Below are 25196 nucleotides of genomic sequence, written 5' to 3'. Positions count from 1 at the left end.
ATGGGAGGGGGACTTGCAAGCTTTTCGCTGTGCGTGGAAACTCTCTTGCTCTCCCAGCTGGAGAGCAGGTGAGAGAACAGCCGCTGACCTGGATGGAGCCTCTATGAGTCTCCACGTGTTCCCTGACAGAAGGCAAGTGGGGGGGGAGGCGACCAGCGGTGGCGACAAAAGGCAAGTGGGGAGAAGGCAACTGCTGACAGCAAAAGGCATGTTGGGGGTGGGGAAAGGCGACTGGCAGTGGCAGATAGGCAACCGGAGCTGCAGAGCCTCACTTACCCAGGGAGATCAGTTCAGGCAGGGCCACAGCAGAAGGCAGGCAGCAGTGGCTGGCTTGGCGGGTGCGCAAAAGCAGGCAGCAGTGTTGTGATATTGATAAGGACTGACTGGCAGGGAGCAGAGAAGCGGGTGGAGAGGGGCGGGGCCAGCCAGAGGCCTGATTTACCAGTTCTCCGAACTATGGAGAATCATGACAACCGGTTCTACCGAACTGGTCCGAACTGATAGAATCCCACCCATGTCTTTTTTTATCCCCAACTTTTCACTGCACATTCTAGTTTTCATCTGTCATTTTTTCTTATAGCTAGAAGGGCTTCTTTCCTTGCTTGGGCAGTTCACTTGACTGCCTTTTCTGGGCTGAGTCTCCTTTTCTTTCTTCCTGTGGGGTTTCCTCTGCATCTTCCTGTTGTGACTTTTGCTCAAGAAGCCCTTGCAATTTTCTTTGTTGTTCCACAGTTAGTTTATTTGACTTGCTTCTCAACTCACTTTTTCTCTTCTTTCTTAAACTATTCAGAAAATCATATCTCTACCCCCACCCCCTTTCTGATTTATATTCCCCAGAGAGGTAATTAAGCATGTCCTTCTTTTTAACAGATTCTACCTGTTGCAGAAAAGGTTTCTGGAGTCCTATGCTGACTTGGGTTCTGCCTCTCTTTCTCTGTCTGTCTCTCTTTCAATGTATTTGATGGTCCCAATATGCTTTTTCAACTAATGTCAACCCAAGCAAGATTTTTTTTCCCTTGAGGTCTTTGTGATACTTTCTGAATTTGCAACCTCATCCTTGAAGCTGTTCGTCATATTACTGAGCTCATTATCTTCCTCCTCATCTTTTACACACATAATTCAACTAAAATCAAATTGCCACACTTGCTTTCTGTTTCCCTGCTCATCAATGGTGTTGACTTCTACTAACTATTTTCGTGAGAAAAGAGCCAAACTGTGAGCAAGCTGACTTTTCTTGATGGTTTCATTCTTATTTCATATTGACTAGCATTGACCCCCCCACACACCCCATTTTGACTGGCAGAGGGCTATCAAAACTAAAAATACAACAAAAAGGAGAAATGTTTTCCCTTTTCAAATTTGAAGTATGGAAATGAACTATAAAGATTGTTATTTAGTACCCTTTCTGCTACTCTAGAATCCAGATAACCCTTTTGTTTTTAGGAAATCTATAGATAATAAGCTGGATTAGCCAAAGTTTAGAAAATAGATAGTAAAAAGTGCTGTACAATGAAAGGAGAATGGACAGATTTTCAAAATTTCTTGCAGCATCTAAGGGCTGCAAAGGGTTCTGGCAAAAGCACAAAGTCAAGGGAAGGAATTTTTATTCTTTCACACACACACACACACATTATTTATTTGTTTTCTCTGTACACACAATATGTGCTTAATTAACAGCGTACTATCTGGGTCAATTCATTTACATAGTAATATTTATTAAGTTCCTAATTTCTACCTCTTTTATCCAGCCATTGATAAAACAAGTTCCAAGTTCGAAAATATTCTGTCTTATTTTTCTTTTAGCTTCAGTGTTAATCTGTCCATTTTTGTACAGACCAATATTGTTTTAATTATATTTTCTTCCGTAGATATATCCTCCAGATATTTACCGTATTTGCCGGCGTATAAGACGACTTTTTGCCCTGAAAAACATGCCTCCAAGTGGGGGTCGTCTTATACGGCAGTATATAACAAACTCTATATTTTGAGTGGAAATGTTGGGGGCTCGTCTTATACGCCGGCAAATACGGTACATAGTTTGTCTCCTAAACAAGCCTTAAACAAGCTTAAAGAAGGAACAGAATTCCGTTCTCTCTCTCTCTGTAGATCCAAAACAGCAACGCTTCAGAGCCAGCCGCGAGGCGAATGCGAGAGTTTCAACTCGGCTTTTCCAATCCCCAGGCCAGGTCTTGGGAGGACAAGCGGGGAGGAAAGAAACTTGCTGGCCGGGTGGCGGCTCCTATCCCACTTCCTCCTCCGCAGCTTCTGGTAGGCTTGCAGGAAAGCCGCGAGGACGAGGCCGTCCTTAATCAGAGCTGCGCAGCCGGGGGCCTCCTAGCTTCTCGGAAGGCTCGAGAGACGCCCCTAGGCAGCGCGGAAGGCAGGGCTCGCCAGCTGCGGGACAAAGACGCTTCCCGCCTTGCCGGCATAATGCCAGGTCAGTAGCTCCTTTCCCGGCCAGTCGAGCTAAGGCAAGAGACCCGCTTGAGCCGGGAAGCCCACTTGCGAGACCGCGAAGTTCGGTCTCTAAAGCCTCTGTGGGTTTCGCGCAAGTTCGCACCGGTTCCTGACAGGAAAAGCGTTTAGCGGAATTCCGCAGAGCTTGAACTCCGAGGCGCTTTGGAGCGTTGCTCATTGGGAGGGGCGTCTTGTGCATGTTTTAAATGGGTGCGAAGTACGAGTAAGTTTGTATTAAAGTGCCGATCCAAGACTCGTAGTTTTCAGGCTTGTGTTTATTATCATTTGCAGTCTCTGTATATTCAGAGTTGTATCGGGTACTTTCGATCAATTTATCGCAAGTGTTGTTGTGGCATAGGCATACTGTAACAAGTATTATATGAATATAATAATGAAATCAGTATGTGGCTTTGTGTCGAGTGAGTCATGCTGTATGACTCACTGGCGTGGTAACAGAGTCACTACTTCCATACTTTTGCCAATGCCTCTCACAGAAACTTTTACTACAGAAATCATAGTTAACCCTATTATACCAAACCCCATTTAACATGCAGAGGATTCAAATATATTCCAGCCATTGATTGCCCTTTTAGTAGGTAGAACTACATGTGAGTTTCAGCAAAAGCTCTGAATTCAACGGCGATTCTTAAACGTTATGAAGACTTAAACGTTAGGAAGCCTTATGAAGACTGGAAAATAGAGTTGCTACAATTGTAAGGAAACTTTAACATTCTTTCCATAATCCTAGAAGGCTTCTCCAAGTTCCTTGTTGTTTCCACTGAATCACTCCTTCCTTTCCTTGTTGCCCAGCATATCATATATTCTGCATAAAGCACACAGGCTGACTCATCTTCTTCTCCCCGCCTTTTCTATCTTAGTGCTTCTCATCCTTAGCAAGATTAAGATGTCTGGACTTCAGCTCCCAGAATTCCCCAGCCTGCATGCTGGGAATTGAAGTTCAGACACCTTAAAGTTGCTGAGGTTGAGAAAAACTGCTTGGGAACACTTGCTTCCTTCTTGTCTGCTTCCTAGATGTCATTACCGTATTTGCCGGCGTATAAGACGACTTTTTTGCCCTGAAAAACATGCCTCCAAGTGGGGGGTCGTCTTATACGGCGAGTATATAACAAACTCTATATTTTGAGTGGAAATGTTGGGGGCTCGTCTTATACGCCCAGTCGTCTTATACGCCGGCAAATACGGTATTTTCCTGTATGAGTCTTTGGTTTATTTCTTCCATTTTTTGTTCCTCTTCTTCTGATTTGTCCTCTATTTTCTGTATTCTTTGTTCATTTTTTGTTATCATTTACTGAAAGTTTCCTATTTTGGCATCCATGTTATAGATCTGTTCCTTCATTTCCACCCAGTTGCCTTTCTCCTCATTATGATTTCTTCTTGTTTCCTCTTTGTGCGAAATGATTGCTTCTTGGATTGATTATAGTACAGATTGTATTTCTTTTTGAAAAGCATTCATTTTTTCTTGTTGCAACATTGCTTCTACTGATCTTTGATTCAATGGGCTAGAGGATGCAGATGCTGATGTGGAGGATGATTTACCCCCCAATTTTACTTAGATTTGAAGTGCTCATTTTTGTTCCACCCCTCCACTTTTTTCTCATTAACCTGCTATTTCTTTAACACCCTTTGTCTTCTACAACTAATCTTATAGTTAGTGCAACCATACAATACAATACCATATATCCTATAGTTCTGTGTTGGCAAATCTATGGCACATGTTCCACAGGTGGCATGCAGAGCCATTTGTGCGGGCACATGAGTCCCAGCCAAACTTACCTGCACTCCGCATGTGCATGCCTCTCAGTTGATTTTTGGCCCGTTTGAGGCCTCCCAGAAGCTTGAGGGAAGCCTCTGCAGCCTCGGGAGACTGAAAAACAGGCCTTCCAGAAATACCGGAATTGTCGAAATGGGCCCGTTTTCAGCCTCCTGAGACTGCAGAGGCTTCCCTCGAGCCTCCGGGAGGGCAAAAACAGCCTCAAACAGGCCAAAAAGCAGCTGGGAGGCATGCACATGCACAATGCAAGTAAGGAGGTGGGAGTGTTGTGTGCACAGGGGGGCGGAGCGCATTGCATTGTGGGTGCTGGTGTGCACGTGTGCTTTCGGCACACCATAACAAAAAGATTCATCATCACTTCTATAGTTAATCCAGCAATACACCTTTGGAAATTTATCTCTAAATTTGTATCCATTTTATATAATCTCCAGTACTAAGTCCACTAAAGAAGGACAATTCAAAATAACCAGTTTTTATAATCCAGGTTTGTCATTCAACACCTCATCTAAAATATAAATGTTGTTTCATTCATTTCTTTCACTTCCCAAATTGTTTGGTCAAATGATGATTGTAATCCAAAGTGGCCCACAGAACTATAGTCTCCCTTAGCTTTTCTTTCATTTAAGTAGCTTAAAAATCACCCTGTATCTTCCCAAGGTATTTTTAATTATTTTCTAAGTTACTGTGTTATTCCAATCCACTTCTTTGCATTGAATGTTTAGTATTCTGTCTTTTTCTGTGTCTGTCTCCTTTCTTGGAGGTGGGAGTAAAAGTCCCTTCCTTTCGTCTCTAGAGACTTTCTTTGCTTTAAAAGTTGTTTTCTCCAGGAATAAGTTGTCGAGAAAAAAGATAGATAATCTCACCTAGGTCCAGCACGCTGTATATGGATCGCTAAACATGCTTTTTGTCTCTTTGACTGTCAGTAGCTTCAGATAGACCACAAAAGTATGGCTCTCCTTTCCTCACAGGTCTGGAGAGCTTCCTCAGATTGAGTGGGAGGACCGCCATTTCCCCACGATCAACAAGGATCCCCTCCTTTCTTCGTCACCCATTCAGGGTGACTTTGACCCCTTGGGGCCACCTGACGGAGTGAAATCAGCCAGGCTTAACAGGGTGTCATGCCCCTGGTGGAGACTGACTCTGAGGAAGAGGAGGAAAAGCCAGCAGGGAGTGGGAGTGTGGCTCCAGAGGTGGTGGAGGAGGCTGGGGAAGGGCAGAGGCTGGCTGAGCAGTCAGAGGAGGATCCAGGCCCATCCCCTATCCATCCTAGGTCACGCAGGGAGGAGAAGATCAGGGAAAAGCGAGGTCTACTCAAGAGGAGATTACCATGATCCTCCTCGTGGCTTGCAGCTGGGAGCTATGTATATAAGTTTGTAACTACGCAGTTAGAATTGCTGGAGTCAAAGTTTAGTGTTTACTTTGAAAGAGGTTTATCTTTGCTGGAGTTCTTCCCATGGACTCTCCTCGGTTATTTTCCTGGAGTTTATGATTAGTTATCTTGGCTTGTTTCGGAACTCTCATCAATGCGGTTTGTTTTGGTTTTCTTTTTGCCTCAGTCACTTTTGTGACTTTAAACTGTGCCTAATAAAACAATGAAGTTAAGTTGAAGTCCTTACCTGACTTTAATGTATGTTTTGGGTTTTGGGTTATTTTGAGAGAATACGGGTCATCACACAGGGCTTTTCCCCCGACTATCTTGACAGATCGTCAACCGGAAGTCTATTCTTTCACATTTTTAGGGTGGGAAATTATAAGTTAAAGACTGTTGGAGGTTATTTGAATAAGAATCACCTTATGGTGAGATGGGCAACAAACAAACTAAATAAATTAAATAAATCAGGTTTTTACAAAATATTAATTATAGCAGTGTCACAAATTTTGTTTAGTTTCAGCCAAATTTTAGTGCCATGAAATAGGGGATTGGAAAACAGCTACCTTATCTATGTTTGATCTTGCCCAATTAATGATGTTAAATAAGTGCTGTATCAAGTTTCCAAGGTCCTCTGGAATCAAAATAGCAATTTCTTAAATTGGGAGATAAATGTGTTTTAGAGAATGAATGAATGAACTCTAAAATGAATTACTACACTTTTATCTCTGTATCACTGTTGATCAACGTAAAAGAGATTATCTGAATAAATCCAAAGTTATAGAAAATTAATTATGTGCAGGGAGAAGATACCAGATGCCTTGAAGCAGGCAACAGTACAGTTGCAATGCAATGATCATTCCATCATGAGTTGCTCACAAAAATTTAGATGGCCCTGATTCTATTGTATATCTCCATGAACTCTGCATGAAACAAGAGGTAATCAACTTGCAAATTTGAGTGCAATACTATTAGGAATATAAGTTACCTAACAGATATTTGGGTTAGAAATATATAAATCAGGATAAACATTTTAAAACTGTATCTTTAAGAAAATGCAAAACTGTAATTAGGTGTGGTTTCTCAAACGGCCATAAGATGGAGCCAGAAACCTGGGTTGTTTTAGTCTCTTAGTCTCAGAAGAGAGTGAATCTCTGTTTCCTTCTGTTGGAAAGTATTGCCGTTCCTCCATTTTTCCTAATTGACTGATATTTCTGGATTTAATGTAAGTCTGATACTGAACTGTTTTTGACACTGGACTTTGATATTTGGATTATCCCTGGACTAAAAACTGACTGATTTTACCTGTGAATGACTTTGGACTGCTTGTTTTGAACTTTGCTTTAAACCTTTCTGGAAGTAAAAACCTACATTTAATGTACAGTGTATCTGTGTGCTGTGTGTGTATTATTCAAACACTACTCTCAAATACGTCTCCCTGTATGCGCTCATTCTCCTAACGGGAAATTACCTCAACAAACACACTTCTTTAAAGACTTCAGTGAAGAAAACTAAACACAGCATGTACAAAAGACTCAGTACTTTGTAATAACCCTTTGGGAGAAACAACAGCTTCCATAACTATATACTTTTATTTATTTATTTATTTTATAGACAAGTAAGATGTTTCTATTCTTGTTCCTACTCTTTCTTGCAATTCTTTTTAGCTCAAAAATATTCTTTGATCTCTTTAGTTATCATGCATGTTTGAGATCTCCCCACACATTTTCAATAATAGAGTCTAGGAACTATGAAGTCCATTCTAAAACCTAAAACTTTCTTTCTTGTAAGTACTTTATGATTTATTTGGATGTCTGTTAGATCATCTTGTTAAAATATCAAATCTCCTTTTGGTTTCAGTTTCTTAACTAACCAGGATATACTGTATACACTGCTCTTCTGGACTCAGAGAATCTTAAAAATGAAAAACTAATCACTAATAAGATACAAGGCCTGGGCATTATGTTGTTTGGAAAGCCAGCTATTGTAAGGCCAGAATTAGAATTTTTGTAATGCAATGATCATTCCATCATGAGTCATAAAGGAAAATGTATATTTAGCTCTTATCAGAGAAGCCTTTAAATACATATTATTTGAGTCTTTAGCAAATTGGAGATAGTGACCTACTTCAAAACTAAAAGTGTGTGTATCTTTGTAGATTGACTAAGATGAAATATATCAATGAATTTCTGTGGTTAACTAATTATCAGTAACACAGAATATGTGCAGAAATAAAAATACATTACTAACTTTTCACATGATAATAGTTTCTGCTAGATTCAATCAGAACAGGGCTAGAAGTGACCTTGGAGATCTTCTAGTCCAACCCCCTGCTCAAGCAGGAGACCCTATACAATTTCAGATAGGTGGCTGTCCAATCTTTTCTTAAAAACTTCCAGTGATGAAGCACTTACAACTTCTGAAGGCAAGGTATTCCATTGGTTAAATGTCCACACTGTTAGGAAGTTTCTCCTTAATTCCAGGTTGCTTCTCTCATTGATTAGTTTCCATCTATTGTTTTTTCTCTTGCCTTCCGGTGTGTTGGAAAATAGGTTGACCTGCTCTTCTTTGTGGCAGCTCCTCAAATTCTAGAATATTGCTATCATGTTACCCCAGTCCTTCTTTTCTCTAGATTGGCCATACCCAATTCCTACAACTATTTTTTATGTTTTTGTCTCCAGGCCTTTAATCATCTTAGTTGCTCTTCTTTGCATTTTTTCCAAAGCCTCAACATCTTTTTTGTAATGTGGGGACCAAAACTGGGTGCAATATTCCAGGTGTAGGCTTACTAAGGCTTTTTAAAGTGGTACTAATACTTCACATGATTTTGATTCTATGCCTCTGTTTATACAACCAAAAATTTTATTAGCTTTTTTGGCTACTGCCACACACTGGTACTTCATGTTTAAGTGATCATCCAGTGGGACTCCAAATCCCTCTAATGGTTACTGTTTATCAGCCAAGTTTTGCTTATTCTCTACTTGTGCCTTTGATTATTTTCTCCCCAGGTGTACAACCTTGCTTTTCTCAACATTAAATTTAATGATGTTGGATGTGGCCCATTGTTCAAAGAGATTTAAATCTCTTTGGATCTTGAGCTTGTCTTCTGGGGTATTGGCTTTTCCTGCCAGCTTAGTGTCATCTGCAAATTTAATGAGTTCCCCTTCTATTCCCTCATCTAAGTCATTTATGAAGATATTGAAGAGAACTGGCCCTAAGACAGAACATTGTGGTATCCCACTGCTTACTTCCCTCCATGTAGACATAGTACCATTAAGGACTTTGTCAGCCAGTTATAAATCCATCTGGTGGTGGTGATGCTATCTATCCCTCATTTTTCTAGATTACCAAGAAGTAGGTTGTGGTGTACTTTGTCAAATGCCTTGCTGAAGTCTTTAAGTGTACTATGTCCACAGCATTTCGCTGGTCTGCTAATTTAGTCACTTTGTCAAAGAATGAAATAAGATTGGTTTGGCATGATCTGTTTTTAACAAACCCATGCTAGCTACTAGTTATAATATTTGTTTCTAGATGTTTACAGACCTGTCCCCCACCCCACCATCAGTATCTTCCCAGGTATTGATGTTAGAATGGTATAAGGTTTCCTGCCTAAGCAGGGGGTTGGACTAGAAGACCTCCAAGGTCCCTTCCAACTCTGTTATTCTATTCTACTTGCATTTACTAAATTATTTTATAGATTATAACCTGCCACAAAGTTTGTGTGGTAGGCTATAGAGGTGGGCTATAAATATTTCAGATATACAAAATAATGATTTTCCCCTCTTTATCTGCTACATGTATAGCCAAAGGGATAAACCTAATTGATTCTGAAAAATAGCTAACATTATTAGTCAGCAACACTTCTGTTTAAAAGAAAGGTATTTAAATAAAAGTGGGATACAAATAAATAAATAAATAAATTCTTATATAAATACTTACGTAAATACTATATTAACAATTAACACAGTGATTATTTCATTTGTCTATCCCAAAAGGCAACCGGATTTACTTTTTTTTAAAGGGATGGACACCCTTCGAATGGTGCAGGAGTATGAACAGGTTTTCAGAAAAATTGCAGACTACAGAAATAATTTACATTTCAGTTTGAGATGTAGAAATCTCCAGTGACTCTAAAACAGGGTCAAACTCAATTTCACTGAGGGCCACACAGGGTTGTGTTTGACCTTGGGGGCTGCTTGGGCATGTCTAGGTGGGTGTGGCCATCTCGACATCACTTGTGTCGAAGGCACCTGTGGTGGTCCAGGTGGGTCTGGGAGGATCCACTTTTGCTAGTAGTTTGTTTTGCTAGCACTCTGCCAGCGAAAATGGAGTTGGGGGGCCAGGTGCACCCCCCTGGACTCCATTTTCAGCTGTGACAGCCTCCTGCAGGCCTCTGCCATCGAAAATGGATGTCAGATCCGTGTATCTGTCATTTCTTCAGTGGAAGAAGAAAATGGGGGGGGGAGGCTGATAAAGAAATCCTTTCTTAATGTAACATGAATATATTTAATCTTATATCGAATTTGTATAGCCCACGCATGATACAATGGAGGGAGAAAAGCCAGATGGCCAGAACTATCACCTCTGAGAGGCACAACCAGGAAATGAGAAGATCATAAAAATTCCACAGTGGGATGTGTCTTGGAAATCTCTTGAATAGTTCGTTCTAAAAAGGGGGTGGGGGGTGGGGAAATTAGGTATGCCCTGGGAAACTGTGAAAAAGATTGTTCCTTAAAAAAAAGGGGTGGGGAGGAATTAAAATAGTGGCTTTTGTTTCACTAAATACACATCGAGATAAGGGAAGGGGTTCTAAACTCCCTTATGTATCCCTGTATGCCTGAGAGACCTCAGACGCTGCTTTGAACTCCTACAGGAATTGTCTCATCTCAATAAAGGATTCCTTTTTGATACGTTTTAATACGTTTTCAGAAGTTCATTCTAGTTGAGTGAATGGGAAAACTTCTGTAGCCTGACAATGGAGCTCGGGGGGCTGCATGCAACCCCTCCCTAGCTCCGTTTTCACTGGTAGAGAGTTGCAGGAGGCCATCACAGCTGAAAATGGAGCTTGGGACGGCCGCACGTGGCTCTCCCAAGCTCCATTTTTGCTGGCAGAAGCACCATGGCCAATCTTTTGCTGTTTCCAGGATGGCCTTACGAGCCAGATCTAAGCACTCTGTGGGTCGGATCCCGCCCACGGGACTTGAGTTTAACACCCCTGCTCTTAAGGAATGCAAATGACTAGCTATCTGCAAGAAGTATAAATCCTTCCATTCCTCACCATCCAGTCAGAGCTTAAGAAGCTTCTTGAATGAGAAAAACTTCAAAGAAAAACAAGAAAATCCAGTTGCCTTGGAATGCTATGACTTACGACTTTTTCACTTTTATGATAGCAATAGCAATAACACTTAGACTTATATATTGCTTCACAGTGCTTTTACAGCCCTCTCTAAGTGGTTTACAGTATCAGTATATTGACCCCAACAATCGGGATCCTCATTTTACTGACCTCAGAAGGATGGAAGGCTGAGTCAACCTTGAGCTTGATGAGATCATTGCATCACCCCCATGGTTATGTGATCAAAATTCAGACACTGGGCAGCTTACTCATATTTATGACAGTTGCAGTGCCCCTGTATCATGATGACTTTTTGTGACCTTCTGACAAACAAAGTCAATGGGGAAGCTAGATTCACTTAACAACCAGGTTACTAATTTAACAACTGCAGTGATTCACTTAACAATTGTGGCAAGAAAGGGCATAAAATGGGGCAAAATTTACTTAACAAATGTTTTGCTTAGCAACACAAATTTTGGGCTTAATTGTGGTTGTAAGTTGAGGACTACCTGCGCTAAAGTTGCTAACTTAAATGAATAACAATTTGAATTCTTTGACATCTTATATTAGACAGTAATAGGAAAGTTGAAACATTTTAAAGGGAGTTGCACTTCTAAAATATCAGACTTATGGCTGAAAGCTGTACTACTTAGAAATTGACTGTTAGCCCTAACCAGGTAGACTAGGCAGGAAACAAGGTCGTATAAACTAATTCTACTTCATTGTAAAGCTGCATTAACAGAAACTTCTAAATCTGAAAGTACAATTTTTTCGCTGTCACCTTTGTATTCCAATAATTTAAGGAGCACACCTCCAGAGCTTCTTACTATACAGCTGTGGGTTATACTCCCTCTTATCTGATTGTTCCCTTTTTTGAAAAACATTTTTGCCTGGTCTCCCAAAGTCATTCCCACATACTATTATACTGACTTAACATCAATTAATATTTGTTTAAGACTAGCAGAAAAGGCATGGTTTTCAATAACTACATTTTGATTCTCTCAAAAACAAATTCAAGAGAAGTGTGCTGTAAACAGATCTATTCTATAAACAGAGCACAATTGATCATTCCCCCACAGCCTTCCTCAGCCAAAATTTCAGCAAGTCAAAATCCCAGCAAGAAAAACGTCTTATTTTTGTTGTTACCAGGAAACAATCTTGCTAGAAAAACAATCCTACAATCCTCTATGTCACCAAACAATCTCTCACCAACCTCTACCTCACTAGGAAACAATTACTTAAAACAAAAAGAAACCACGTGACTTTAAAGAGAAGCCAAGGAGAAACTTTCACCTTCACCTACTAATCTCCATTACCTCATTATGTCAGGATTCCGGCAGTTACCCCAATTAAATCAAGACCTATATCAATGATTAGATAATGATTTCTCTAAAATAATTAATGTATCAATTGATTGGTTTGATAATTGGTTAATTAACTACTAATTACTGATTTATTGATTACTCTAATTACTGATTTATTGATTACTTTAATGGATTGATAGTGATTTACTACTGTATCATTCATTGTCTACTTGATTGATTGTCTAATATCATTCATTGTCTATTTGATGATTGTTTAGTACATCTATAGATTAGTTTAATTAAGAGTAACCAATTCCCGATTTGTTCTCTAACTGATTGATTGGTGACGTCTATTAATTAATTGACTGCCCATCATATTGAATAATTAATGTTATTGATCATATTGAATAGTTAATGTTATTGATTAGAGTGGCAGTGATTACGAACAAATAATTACCAACAAATAATACAGTGGTTATCCATACCAGCAAATAATAGATTTATTAATTCAACTTTAAAAGTCAAATAAGTACTCAATTAAAAAACAAATCCACCATGCCAGCCAAAAACTCCGAACACTCCACTACCAAACAGCAAAAAAAGAAAGATATCACTACCATTGACGACCCAAATTGCAAATGCTTTAACTGTTGTGAAAACATCATCAAAAAAGAAGAATTCATTAAATGCCGTCTATGTGACAATAATGCCCACATTACCTGTTTACAGTTAACCAAACAAGTAGCCAATCTCCTATAAACATCAGCTACATTTCTTTGTCTCTGTCCATCATGTTTACCTTGGCTGGACAAATTAAGTACCCTGTCTGATAGAATGGAAAATACAGAATTATCCATTGAGTCCATAGAAGAACGCATAGTAGCATGATTAGAAACTACTTTACAAACATGTCAAACATCTCTTGAAAAAAAATACAGCACAGATAAGTGAATACCTAAAAGCTCAAAATCATATCTCAATTCTAAAACCACAACCACAAATAAACACCAACCCAGCAAATAATACCAACCCAACAGATAATACCACCTTATTCATCAAAGACGCCATCTTATTCATCAAAGACGCTATTGAACATGAACGTAAATGTCCAAACACTATTTTATTTGGTCTTGATGATATCACTAAGGTTCGCAACATTATAAAAAACTCTAATACAACAAATATCTCCCCTGAAGACATCATTGAAATTTCCAGAGATGGCCCTGTGTACAAGTACAATGACAGCTCAGTTGCCCCACGATTTTCTAGAGTTGTTTGCAAAAATGAGTCCATCAAACGTATATTCATTTGTACAATACTCCATCACTAAGACCAACCTTGACCATAACAAACTTCGCTCACGCCCCGACTTATCATTACTATAATGAATCTGCTCCACAACACAAAATACGTCAAGACAATGGAGAGAATGACATATGCATTGACTATAGTGCTGACTGCATTAAAAAAAAGTCCAGCAACCCACATCCTAACATCCAATCTTTCATCATCTAACCCCCCATCACCCAAAACTAGGCACGCACGCCCCTAACTTCAATACCAACTACTACTGACCTCAAATGCAAGCTACTTTATGCAAGAAGCCTCATAAATAAAATACATGAATTCCTCCTCTTACTAAATACAGCTAAATTCGATATTATATTTGTCTGTGAAACATGGTTGAATGCATCACTCCCTGACTCCATTACCACAGTAAGAGATCATGTTTACAGATCCGATTGCGAAATCGGCACAGGAGGTGGTGTTGCTATCTACTAAAAAAAGTCCCTACATCTAAAAAATATTCAAGTTAACCAGGAGCTTGCTATCCCTGAGAAAATCATTTGTGAAGTGTCCTTAAATACCACAATTCACTTCTTACTATGTTACAGAGCTCCTGATTATGACATCATACATGCAAACAAGTTAACTTCACTACTAACATGGACAACCTCCTGCCCACATACTCTTAACTTTCTTGGTGAGCTCAATCTACCTCTCATTAATTAGAGTCAAAACAAATGTACAACTGAACCCATACATGAAACCCTGTACATTGCTGTAACTAACCTGGGACTTGAACAATTAGTATCAAACAGCACTAGACTCAACAACTGTCTCAATCTCATCTTCTCAACAGTTTATATTCAATTTATAGACTACAAATAAAATAATCCTTTTCTAACACTGATCACAGCATGATTGACTGTCTCAACATACATCCTCATAAAAATCATCATAATGACGGGATTCCCAATTATAACTTCAAAAAAGCCAACGATGATCTCATGGACAATGACCTCTCATCTCTTGATTGGCAAATTCTAGTTACTGGCTGCAATACTGCCAAAGATTTTTTACTTGAAGTCAAAAGAGTCATCAAACTATACGTATACATATACTAATAACCCCCAAAACCAGAAAAAACAAATTACCCATAACAATAAGGAAGCTCCAATTCAAAAAGAAGTATCTTTGGTGAAAAAACAAAACTGGTGACGTAGCCAACTTTAAAAGCTGCTACAAAAACCTATGTCACCAGATAAAGACTGAATGCAACAATTATCACATCAAACAAGAGGAAAGCTTCTGCACACAAAATCCACCTGTGCCTTCTATAATTTTGTAAACAATAAACTTGAGATCCCGTACCCGTACGAATCGAGCAGTCAGCACAGGCCGCTGATGGCGAAGATCAGGATCAGCAAGCCCAAGACCAAGATTGACAAAAAGAATGCAGACCAGCCACGAATCAAGTGGTGGAACCAGAAGAAGATGGCGAGACCCCTCATCAAACCGGAGCAGTTCCTGCAGATGGTCGACGGGCCACAGGAAGCGTGGTCCATGCTGAAGAGCACTGTTCACACTGCCGGCTGCCAACAGCTTGGTTGTACCAAGCCAGGACGGAGACGCATCGAACGAGATACATGGCTCTGGACACCGGAAGTACAAGATGCCGTGCACCTGAAGAAACGGCTCTACAAGGCCTTTCTTCAGGACAAGACCAGCGAGAAGCTCTGCGAGTACAAGGCGGCCAAAAAGGCAGCCAAGAAAGCAGTAGCGACAGCCAGAAGCTCCCACTACGACGACATCTACGAGAAGCTGAACACGCGAGAAGGCGAGAATGAGATCTACCGCCTAGCCAAAAGCAGACACAGGAAGACCCTGGACATTGACCAGTTTCATGGGATCAACGCGAAAGGGGAAATTTGATCGTCAACCCCAGAGACGCTGCCGAGAGGTGGCGGCAATACTTGAGAAGATCTCCACCGAGGAGTTCCCACACCACGAACCCCGTGAGGTGACCCCGTCGAAGGCCCAGTCTCAGGCATTCACGCCAGCGAGGTCACCGACGCCATCAAGGCCATGAAAAGCGGTAAGGCAACAGGACCAGACGACATCCCTGCCGACTTCTGGAAAAAGGCACTACCGGGCTCGGCATTGTGGCTGTGCGAGCTGTTCAACAACATCGTCTCCACGGGAATAGTGCCACACGACTGGTACCGCAGCACCACTGTTCCGATCTGGAAGGGAAAGGGCAGCCCAGCGGACTGCTCCAACTACAGACCGGTCAGGTTACTGTCACACACTATGAAGATCTTCGAACGCATCCTCGATAAGCGCATTCGGGACATCGTCGACATCAGCGTCAACCAGGCCGGATTCATCAAGAACTGAGGCACCACCGATGCCATCTTCGGTGTGCGGATGCTGATGGGAGGCTCACAGAGAGAAGAAAATCCCGCTCCACACCGCCTTCTTGGACTTGGAAAAGGCCTTGACCGAGTCCCGCACGATCTCATCTGGTACGCACTGCAGATCACGGCGTGCCCGAGCTACTCGTACAATGGGTCCAACTCCTATACAGATGTCACAAAGCCGTGTAAAAGCGGCAGCTGGGATTTCAGAGGAGTTCAATATCACCGTCGGCGTACACCAGGGCTCTGCTCTCTCACCACTGCTGTTCATTCTGGTGATGGACACAATTACACACGACCTGCACACGCCCGCCCCATGGACGCTGCTCTACGCCGATGATGTGTTCCTGGCCAACCTGCGCAAGGCTGAACTCGAGCACCTAGTCCAACAGTGGCACGACCGCCTCGAGCAGTTCGGGCCCGGTTGAACCTAAAGAAGACCGAATACCTGACCACTGACAACGAAGCGACAGGCTCCATCCACGTGAACGGGCAGGAGCTACCGCGCGCCTCCACCTTCAAGTACCTGGGAACTACTCTTGGGGAAGAAGGCCTACTACAAACTGAGGTGGCAGCCAGGATCAACGCAGCGTGGGGCAAATGGAAGTCCGTCACGGGCGTCCTCTGTGACAAGAAGATGCCGATGCGCCTGAAGGCGAAAATCTATAACTCTGTGGTGCGCCCGTGGCCATATACGGCACAGAGTGCTGGCCGACGCACCAAAGAAGTCGAAAGCAGACTCCAGACAATGGAGATGCGAATGCTCCGATGGTCGGTAGGCCTCACCCTACTCGATCGCGTCAGGAATGAAGAAGTGCGCAGACGGTTCAACGTCGTGCCCATCCCCATGGTCATGAGGCAGTCCCGGCTACGATGGTTGGCCATGTGAGTCGCGCAAGGAAGAATCCATCATCAAATCTGCGATGAAGGTGATTGTCGGAGGAGCGAGACCGCGTGGTAGACCTAAGCAACGCTGGATGGACACGATCAAGGCCGATCTAGAGATCGCGAAGGCAGACCCGACATACGTGGCAGACAGAGAGGCGTGGAAGCAGTACTCAAGGACATTAGCGGACCTCGCCAGAGCGCGAGACAAACGCTGAAGAAAAAGAAAGAAAGAAAGAATAAACTTGAGATCCATCCCACCCCTAATAGGACCTAACGGTAATGACTGTAATGATGAAACCATTAAAGCCAACCTTTTTAACGCATTCTTCAGTTCAGTCTTTGTAAATGCCCAATAATTCATAGTAGAACCACAGACAATTACAATGATCTAATACATATCGATTTCACAGAAGCACTACACAATCTAAAACCATCTCTGTCTATTGGACCTGACAGACTATGTGCCTACTTCCTAAAAAAGCAGAACCTCTAAGCATAATCTTTGAAAAATCTTTCATGACCAGCTCCTTGCCCAACCTATGGTCAATAGCCATGGTCATCCCCATCTTCAGAAAGGGAGACCCCAGCCTTGCTGAAAATTGCAGACTAATCTCCTTATGCTGCATCACCTGCAAAGTTGTTCAGACCCAAGCCTTGTTCAAATTAAACAAACACAAACTGTATAAAAGCAAACCTTTTTTTAATGCAGTGCTGGGAATTCTTTGCATTCCCAGCCAAGAGTCATTTAAACCTAATTGTCCAAGATAAAAGCAAGTCCTTTCAATCTTGTAAAAGGATGCCAAGAACAGATATCTAATTACTGATAAATATCAACGGACAGAAGTTTCAAAAACAAACCAGAGTTCTCAGGGCTTCAAAGAGGAGTCTAAAGAACTTCTTTGCTTCCTGCAAAGAGCACATTCCCGAGGGCTGGTTTTTATCCCTTATGGGAGGGGCAATCACCTTCCAACCTTACTCCCAAGTCGCCCTTGCTGCTTCAGCTGCTTTTTCCTTTGAAAGTGGTGTCCCCCAAGGCAGCGTTCTAGGACCAACTCTCTTTATACTCTACATAAATGACCTTTGTAATCATATTAAAAGCAACTGCATTCTTTTCGTGGATAATGTAAAACTATTCAACACCACTGGCAATGCTGCTACACTTCAAAAAGACTGTATGTATCAGAATGGTCAAACAAGTGGCAACTTCAAATCTCAACAAACAAATGCTCTGTCTTACATATTGGCAAGAAAAATCAGAAAATAAAATACAAGCTGGACGGACCAGACCTTGTAGACAACTCTCACTCTGTCAAGGACCTTGGAGTTCTCATCTCTGATGATCTAAGTGCTAGAGCCCACTGTAACAACATTGCCAAAAAGGCATTAAGAGATGTTAACCTAATCCTGTGAAGCTTTTTCTCCGGTAATATTGTACTATTAACTAGAGCATACAAAACATTTGCTAGACCAATTCTTAAATACAGCTCATCTGTCTGGAATCCGCATTGCATATCGGACATTAATACAATTGAGAGAGTCCAGAAATATTTCATGAGAAGAGTCCTCTACTCGCAACAGAATACCCTTTGCCTCCAGACTTGAAATTTTAGGCGTAGATAACTTAGAACTACGCCGCCTTCGGTCCGACCTAAGCGTAGTACATAAAATTATCCATTGCAATGTCCTACTCGTCAATGACTACTTCAGCTTCAACCTCAACAATCCACGAGCATACAATAGATACAAACTCAGGGCAAACTACACAAAACTCGATTGCAGGAAATACGACTTCAGCAACAGAGTGGTCAGTGCCTGGAATACTCTACCTGAATCTATGGTTTCTTCGACTAACCCAACCTCAGACTGTCTACTGTTGACCTCACCCCATTCCTAAGAGATCTGTAAGGGGCATGAATAAGCACACCAACGTGCCTACAGTCCCTGTCTTAATATTCCCTTTTATTTGTATTAATAATCATGTTTATACTTATATATATTATCAAATGCATGCTTGACAAAATAAATAAATAAAATAATTAATGAAAACTATCTGGAAGTTGTACTTAATAGGCTACTAGCTGGGATCATTCATGGAAATATTTCTCATTGTGGTTAAAGAGCAACTTTGGTTTCTACTTCATTTCTGGCATGAATTGTTCTTGCTATAATGTTTCACTTATTTTGGAAAACATCTTTTTGTACAGCTAGTCTTGACTTGTGACCAAAATTGAGTCTGGAATTATAGTAGTAAATCATTACCATCAAAGGCAAGGCATTATGTGATCGAACCCAACATTTTGCAGTGGTTGTTAACTGAACACCATGGTTAAGGAAATGAAATTATCATAAAGCAAATGGGGTTGTTAAGCAAATCCATTTTACCCATAATTTGCCAGAAACTAGAAGCAAACACTGGAAATTGGCACAACATATCAAAACGCCACTTCGGGACACTGCAAATAGCTGTAAAGGTAAGCCAGTTGCACTCAAAATTCCATCAGATGATCCTGCTCTCTGTGTGTGTGTGTGCAGCTTTTGTAACTTCAAACTTCAAAATCAGGTGGTAAGTAGTTTTTGGAAGGGCCTATTGTAACTTCAAATGGTTGCTAAGCAACCAGTCATAAGTTGAGGATTACCTGTAATTTTCAGCCTCTCCTCCCCAGTCACTTGTTGTGATTGTTAGAAGAATTGTATTTTATTGTGTTTAATGCTATTCTATTGTGATTGTTAATCTTTCTGCAAATTATTTAAGATATAAAAATAAATATATTTTTTATTTATTGGTATCCCACCTTCATTGGTTTTTTTTTACAAATAGCTCAGAGCAGCAAATATATCCATCAAACCTTCCTCCTCCTACTTTGCCCACAATAACCCTGTAGGTGGGTTGGGCTGAGAGCGAATGATTTTCCAAAGCCATTCACCTGGCTTTCATGTCTCAGGTTGGAATTCAAGGTCTCCACTTTCTACCCTAGCCCCTTCAACACTAGACCAAACTGGCTCTAAAATAAATTTATAAATAAAATAAATACATTTCTGTTCCTTTCTGTACCTTAAATAATAAATATGAATCTAGTAAGAAGTGTAAAAAACATACTCATTGTGCCTTTTCCTGAATTTATATACCAATAGATTTTCATCTGTGCTATCTTTCTTCACCAGTACTAGCATCTTTCTCTGTGCTTGCTCAAGTTTGATATATCAAAGTCTAGAGACATCTGAATATGTATTCTGGTCATTTTGTTTTGTTTTATGCTATCTGACACTAAGTAAATATGTTTTTCTGTATTTTTACAATAATATTTCTTACTTGTTCAAGCCTTTTCCAGATCTTTTGGCTTTTTCTTTTAAGTATATCAGGTGAATATCAAATCACATAGATCTGGTATAAAAGTAAGGAAGCTGAACTAGTATCAGGAAGACTCACTTATGGAAGTTAATTGAGTTTTCTTGAGACAGTCACTAACCTTCAGCTTTGGGAAGGAAGAGAAAGTATAATGTATGTTGTCTTGAGTTCCTTGGAGAAAAAATGTAATCTAAAACTACACAAGAGTAACAAGAGCAACCATGACAATGTAACTGTGAAAAAGATAATCTTTTGCTACCTTATATATAAGTGTTAATAGGTTTTGCATAATGTTTGAAGACATTTGTTAAAACTGAGATTCACACCATCAAATTATAGAAGGTCATGATAAAGCATTTCATAGTTTACATTTCGACCTTTGAAAGAACATGGGTCCCAGGGTGGGACATACTTCTTGAATTCCAAATGTTTCAATGAGTCAGGTGGTATGGAAAAATGTAAAATAGCTAGCAGTACATAGTTACAATTGGTTCATGTACTCTTTATTTCATTTAATGAAGAAATATAGTATCACTCCATTCTCTAGGAACAAGGAGAGTGTACTTATTACTTCAGAAATGTTTATCTACAAATTTAATGGTTTAATTGATCAAAGTTCATTATGTTTTTTAAAGTCAGACAACAGGTCTTTAAAAACCATCCCTTTATTTATGTAAACGTAATTAGAATTAGAATTCTTTATTGGCCAAATGTGATTGGACACACAAGGAATTTGTCTTGATGCAAATGCTTTCAGTATACATAAAAGAAAAGATTCAAGAATCAAGAGTCAAGAATCATAAGGTACGACACTTAATAATAGTCATAGGATACAATAAGCAATCAAATCATACTAGGAAATAGTCAATATAAATTGTAAGGATACAAGCAACAAAGTTACAGTCATACAGTCCAGGTGGGAGGGGATGGGTGATAAGGAGTGATGAGAAGATTAATAATAATAGTAGTGCAGACTTTGTAAATAGTTGGACAGTATTGAGGGAATTATTTGTTTAGCAGAGTGATGTCCTTGTGTCTAGTTGTTCTGGTGTGCAGTGCTATATAGCGTCATTTTGAGGGAAGAGGTTGAAACAGTTTATGTCAAGATTTGAGGGGTCTGTAAATATATTTTCACAGCCCTTTTTTTGACTCGTGCAGTATACAGGTCCTCAATTGAAGGCAGGTTGGTAGTAATTGTTTTTTCTGCAGTCCTAATTATCCTCTGAAGTCTGTGTCTGTCCTGTTGGGTTGCAGAACCAAACCTGACAGTTATAGAGGTACAGATGATAGACTCAACAATTCCTCTGTAGAACTGGATCAGCAGCTCCTTGGACAGTTTGAGCTTTCTGAGTTGGCGCAGAAAGAACATTCTTTGTTGTGCTTTTTTGATGATTTTTTGATGTTAGGTGTCCATTTTAGGTCATGTGATATAGTAGAACCTAGAAATTTGAAGGTCTCTACTGTTGATACTGTGTTGTCTAGTATTGTAAGAGGTAGTAGTAAAATCTACCACCATTTCAATGGTTTTTGAGTGTGTTCAGTTACAGATTGTTCCGGTTACACCACAAGGTAAGTTGTACAACCTCCTGTCTGTATGCAGATTCGTCATTGTCTCGAATGAGACCAATCACTATTGTGTCATCTGCAAACTTCAGTATTTTAACAGATGGATCGTTTGAGATGCAGTCATTGGTATATAGGGAGAAGAGAAGTGGAGAAAGCATACAGCTTTGGGGGGGGGGCTGTGCTAATTGTGCAGGTATTGAATGTGATTCTGCCTAGCTTCACCTGCTGCTTCCTGTCTGTTAGGAAATTTATGATCCATTTAAAATGTGTTCAGGTACCACTAGCTGGTTTAATTTAGTTAGAAGAATTCTGGAATGGTGGTATTGGATGCTGAACTGAAGTCTACAAAGATGATCCTTGCTTAGGTATTTGGAGATTCAAGGTGTTGTAGGATGTAATGCAGAGCCATGTTAACAGCATCATCTGTCAATCTATTTGCTTGGTATGCAAACTGCATGGGATCTAACAGTGGATCCGTGATGGTTTTCAGGTGGGACAGCATAAGCCTTTCAAAGATTTTTATAACTACAGATGTTAGAGCAACAGGTCTGTAGTCATTCAGTTCTTTGATGGAGGGCTTCTTTGGCACTGGGATGATGGTAGAGCATTTGAAGCAGGAAGGAACATAGCACATCTCTAGTGAAGATTCGGGTGAAGATGGGGGCCAATTGATCAGCACAGACTTTTAAGCAAGAAGGAGTTATTTTGTCTGGTCCTGGTGCTTTTCCTGGCTTTTGTCTGTGAAATAGATCTTGCACTTCTTTTTGTGTGATCACCAGAGGTTGTGGACCCAATGGATTGGGGCCAGTTGTAGGAGGCATGGCTGTTGTTGGTGTGTTTGAGAGGGGATTGTGGAGATAAGTGGCTGTAGTTTCCTTTCAAACCTGCAGTAAAACACATTCAGGTCATCTGCTAGTTTTTGATTTCCTTCTGCCTGGGAAGGAGGTTTGCTGTAGCTGGTGATGTTTTTAAGAGTTTTCACATGTTTGCTGGTTCATTTGTTGAGCACTGATTCCTTAACAGAGCAGCTTCTTTTTGCTGCTCTGATCTCTCTTGCTAATATGTTTCTGGCCTGATTGTATAGCATTCTGTCACCTTTTCTGTAGGCTTCCTCTTTGGAATGACGTAGCTGCTTAAGTTTAGCTGTGAACCAAGGTTTATTGTTACTATATATTTGCAGGTTCCTTGTTGGTACACATAAGTCTTTGCAGAAGCTGACATATGATGTTACAATATCTGTGAGCTGGTCTAGGTCTGCGGAGGTATCTTCAAAAACATTCCAATCAACTCATCAGTCCAAGTCCTCACTGATTTAATTGTTGGTTTTATGGTTTTAAGTCTTGGTCTGTAGGCAAGTACAAGGTAAATCATGCAGTGATCAGAGTGTCCCACAGCTGCTCATGGTAAAGACCTATAAGCATCTTTTACTGTTGTGCAGCAGTGGTCTAAAGTATTTTTGCCTCTGGTGGGACAATTTACATGCTGGAAATATTTTGGGAGCTCTTTCCTTAAATTTGCTTGATTGAAATCTCCTAAAATGATGGGAAGGGAATCTGGGTGTTTGGCTTCAGCCTCCATAATTTGATCAGCTAGAGTTTGTTTACACAAGCTTGTGGAGGAACATACACAGCTATTAGGAGAAATGAGGAGAACTCAGTGGAGAATAAAATGGCTTGCATTTGATGTCTACGTTTTCATCACAGAACTTATATATTATACTTATATCCTGACACCAGCTGTTGATGATATATAAACATAATCCTCCTCCCTTTGTTTTACCTGATGTCTCTTCTGTCTGATCTAAATATCTGAAATCCTGGGATGTATATGCTGTTGTCATGAATTTCTGCATTAAGCCAGGTTTCAGTAAAACAACTGCTGAATTGTAGAAATCAGAATTACCTCTATTAAAAGATGAATTTCATCCATCTTGTTAGCAAGTGAGCGTAAATTAGAAAGATTGAAGGGAGGGGGGTCCCCCCCCATTCCTTAGTCTATTTAAAATTCCCACTCGTTTACCTCATCTCCTTTAGATTTAAGTTTAGATATATTAGATTGTGTGGTGCTAGAACAGATTTTTACTTAGTTTCATACTTCTTTTCCGGTGCATTCACTGATGCATATGTCTGCATAGTTCATTCTCCCATACTGATGCACATATGCAGTCTTTGTTCAATTTAAGTAGCAAAGCTACTTGATTGTTCTCTACCTGCTTAAACCCTTTCTTTCCTGAAAGATTATAGTCTGCTTGATGGGATATTTTGGAACCACATGGGAAGTGGTATTGGAAATTGCAAATCCATATTTTCAGAGAAATCTCCATTGGTTCAAAAACCACACATGAATACAGTATGTCCTATTTGCAGGAAGACTGGATCTAACCAATATATCATCTTTCAAGATATAATGCTACCTTATACCAACTGATCAAATAGACTCCACTCCATGAATTTATTGCATAAGTTCAATAATTTTTAATGTGTTTTAAGGCATTCAGTTAGCATAGTATTCGTACTCTTCTGGTACATAACACATGTCAAAAAGCATGGACAAAATGTTGTTTTGAAAGTTATAGAATAATTGCGGACAAGAGAAATGGACTTGATTCATAATGTCTCTATAACATTATGTAATACAATTATTTTTACATTGTCCATATTATATGCATTCAGGCTTAGGTGTATAAAATGTAAATATCATATTTTTAGGTGTATAAGATGCACTCCCCTCCACAAAAGTGGTTGGAAATGTCTGTGTGTCTTATACAGCTAATGTTGCCGAAGCCCTGCCCACCCACCAGCCCGCACCCTTCAGCCTCTGCCTCCAGCAATTTGCCTCCTTGCAGCAAACAGCAAATAGCCTGGTCAGCTTCAGCACAGCCTGATTAGCACAAGAAGTTGATTGTCGGTTGGATCAGCCTCCCAAGGGTCAGGTGTTTCAGGCTGCAGGGATTGCCATTGCCTATTGCCGCCTCTGTGCACCCCATTTTTGGCCTCTGCATCCTGTTTTCAGCCTCCACATGCCCCATTTTCGGCCTTCATGCATCCCAGTTTCAGCCTGTTCCGGGTGGCGGGGATTGGAACGGGCGGAAAATGGAGCGCATAGAGGCCAAAAATGGATGTGGAGGCCGAAAATGGGGTGCACAGAGCGGCAATAGGCGATGGCAATCCTTGCAGCCTAAAACAGCTGATCATCAGGATGCCGATCCAACTGACAATCAGCTGCTTGTGCTAATCATGCTGTGCTGAAGTTGACCAGGCTGTTTGCTGCAAGGAGGCAAATTGCTGTGAGGCAGAGACAGATTTTTTTTCTTGTTGTCCTCCCCAAAAGTCTTATACTTCGGAGCGTCTTATACTCCGAAAAATAAGGTAAATGCTATTATTTATAACATGCATTCTTGTAACAGTTTTTTGTTTCTGCTATGTAGTATAAATATGG

The 25196-nt window shown here is 40.5% G+C and overlaps 1 protein-coding gene across 3 annotated transcripts in view; it reads left to right on the top strand.

Moving 5' to 3' along the window:
- The window catches only part of POLA1 (DNA polymerase alpha 1, catalytic subunit), a 360204-nt gene that overhangs the window by 229392 nt on the left and 105616 nt on the right, over window positions 1-25196 (top strand). The window lies entirely within an intron of this gene.

Source organism: Notechis scutatus, chromosome 5 (assembly GCF_049901735.1).
Source record: "Notechis scutatus isolate UNSWTSFEM ecotype Mainland chromosome 5, rNotScu1.2, whole genome shotgun sequence".
Classification (NCBI taxonomy): domain Eukaryota; kingdom Metazoa; phylum Chordata; class Lepidosauria; order Squamata; family Elapidae; genus Notechis; species Notechis scutatus.
The sequence above is the reverse complement of the archived record's forward strand: the minus strand, read 5'-3'. Positions and strand labels throughout refer to the sequence as shown.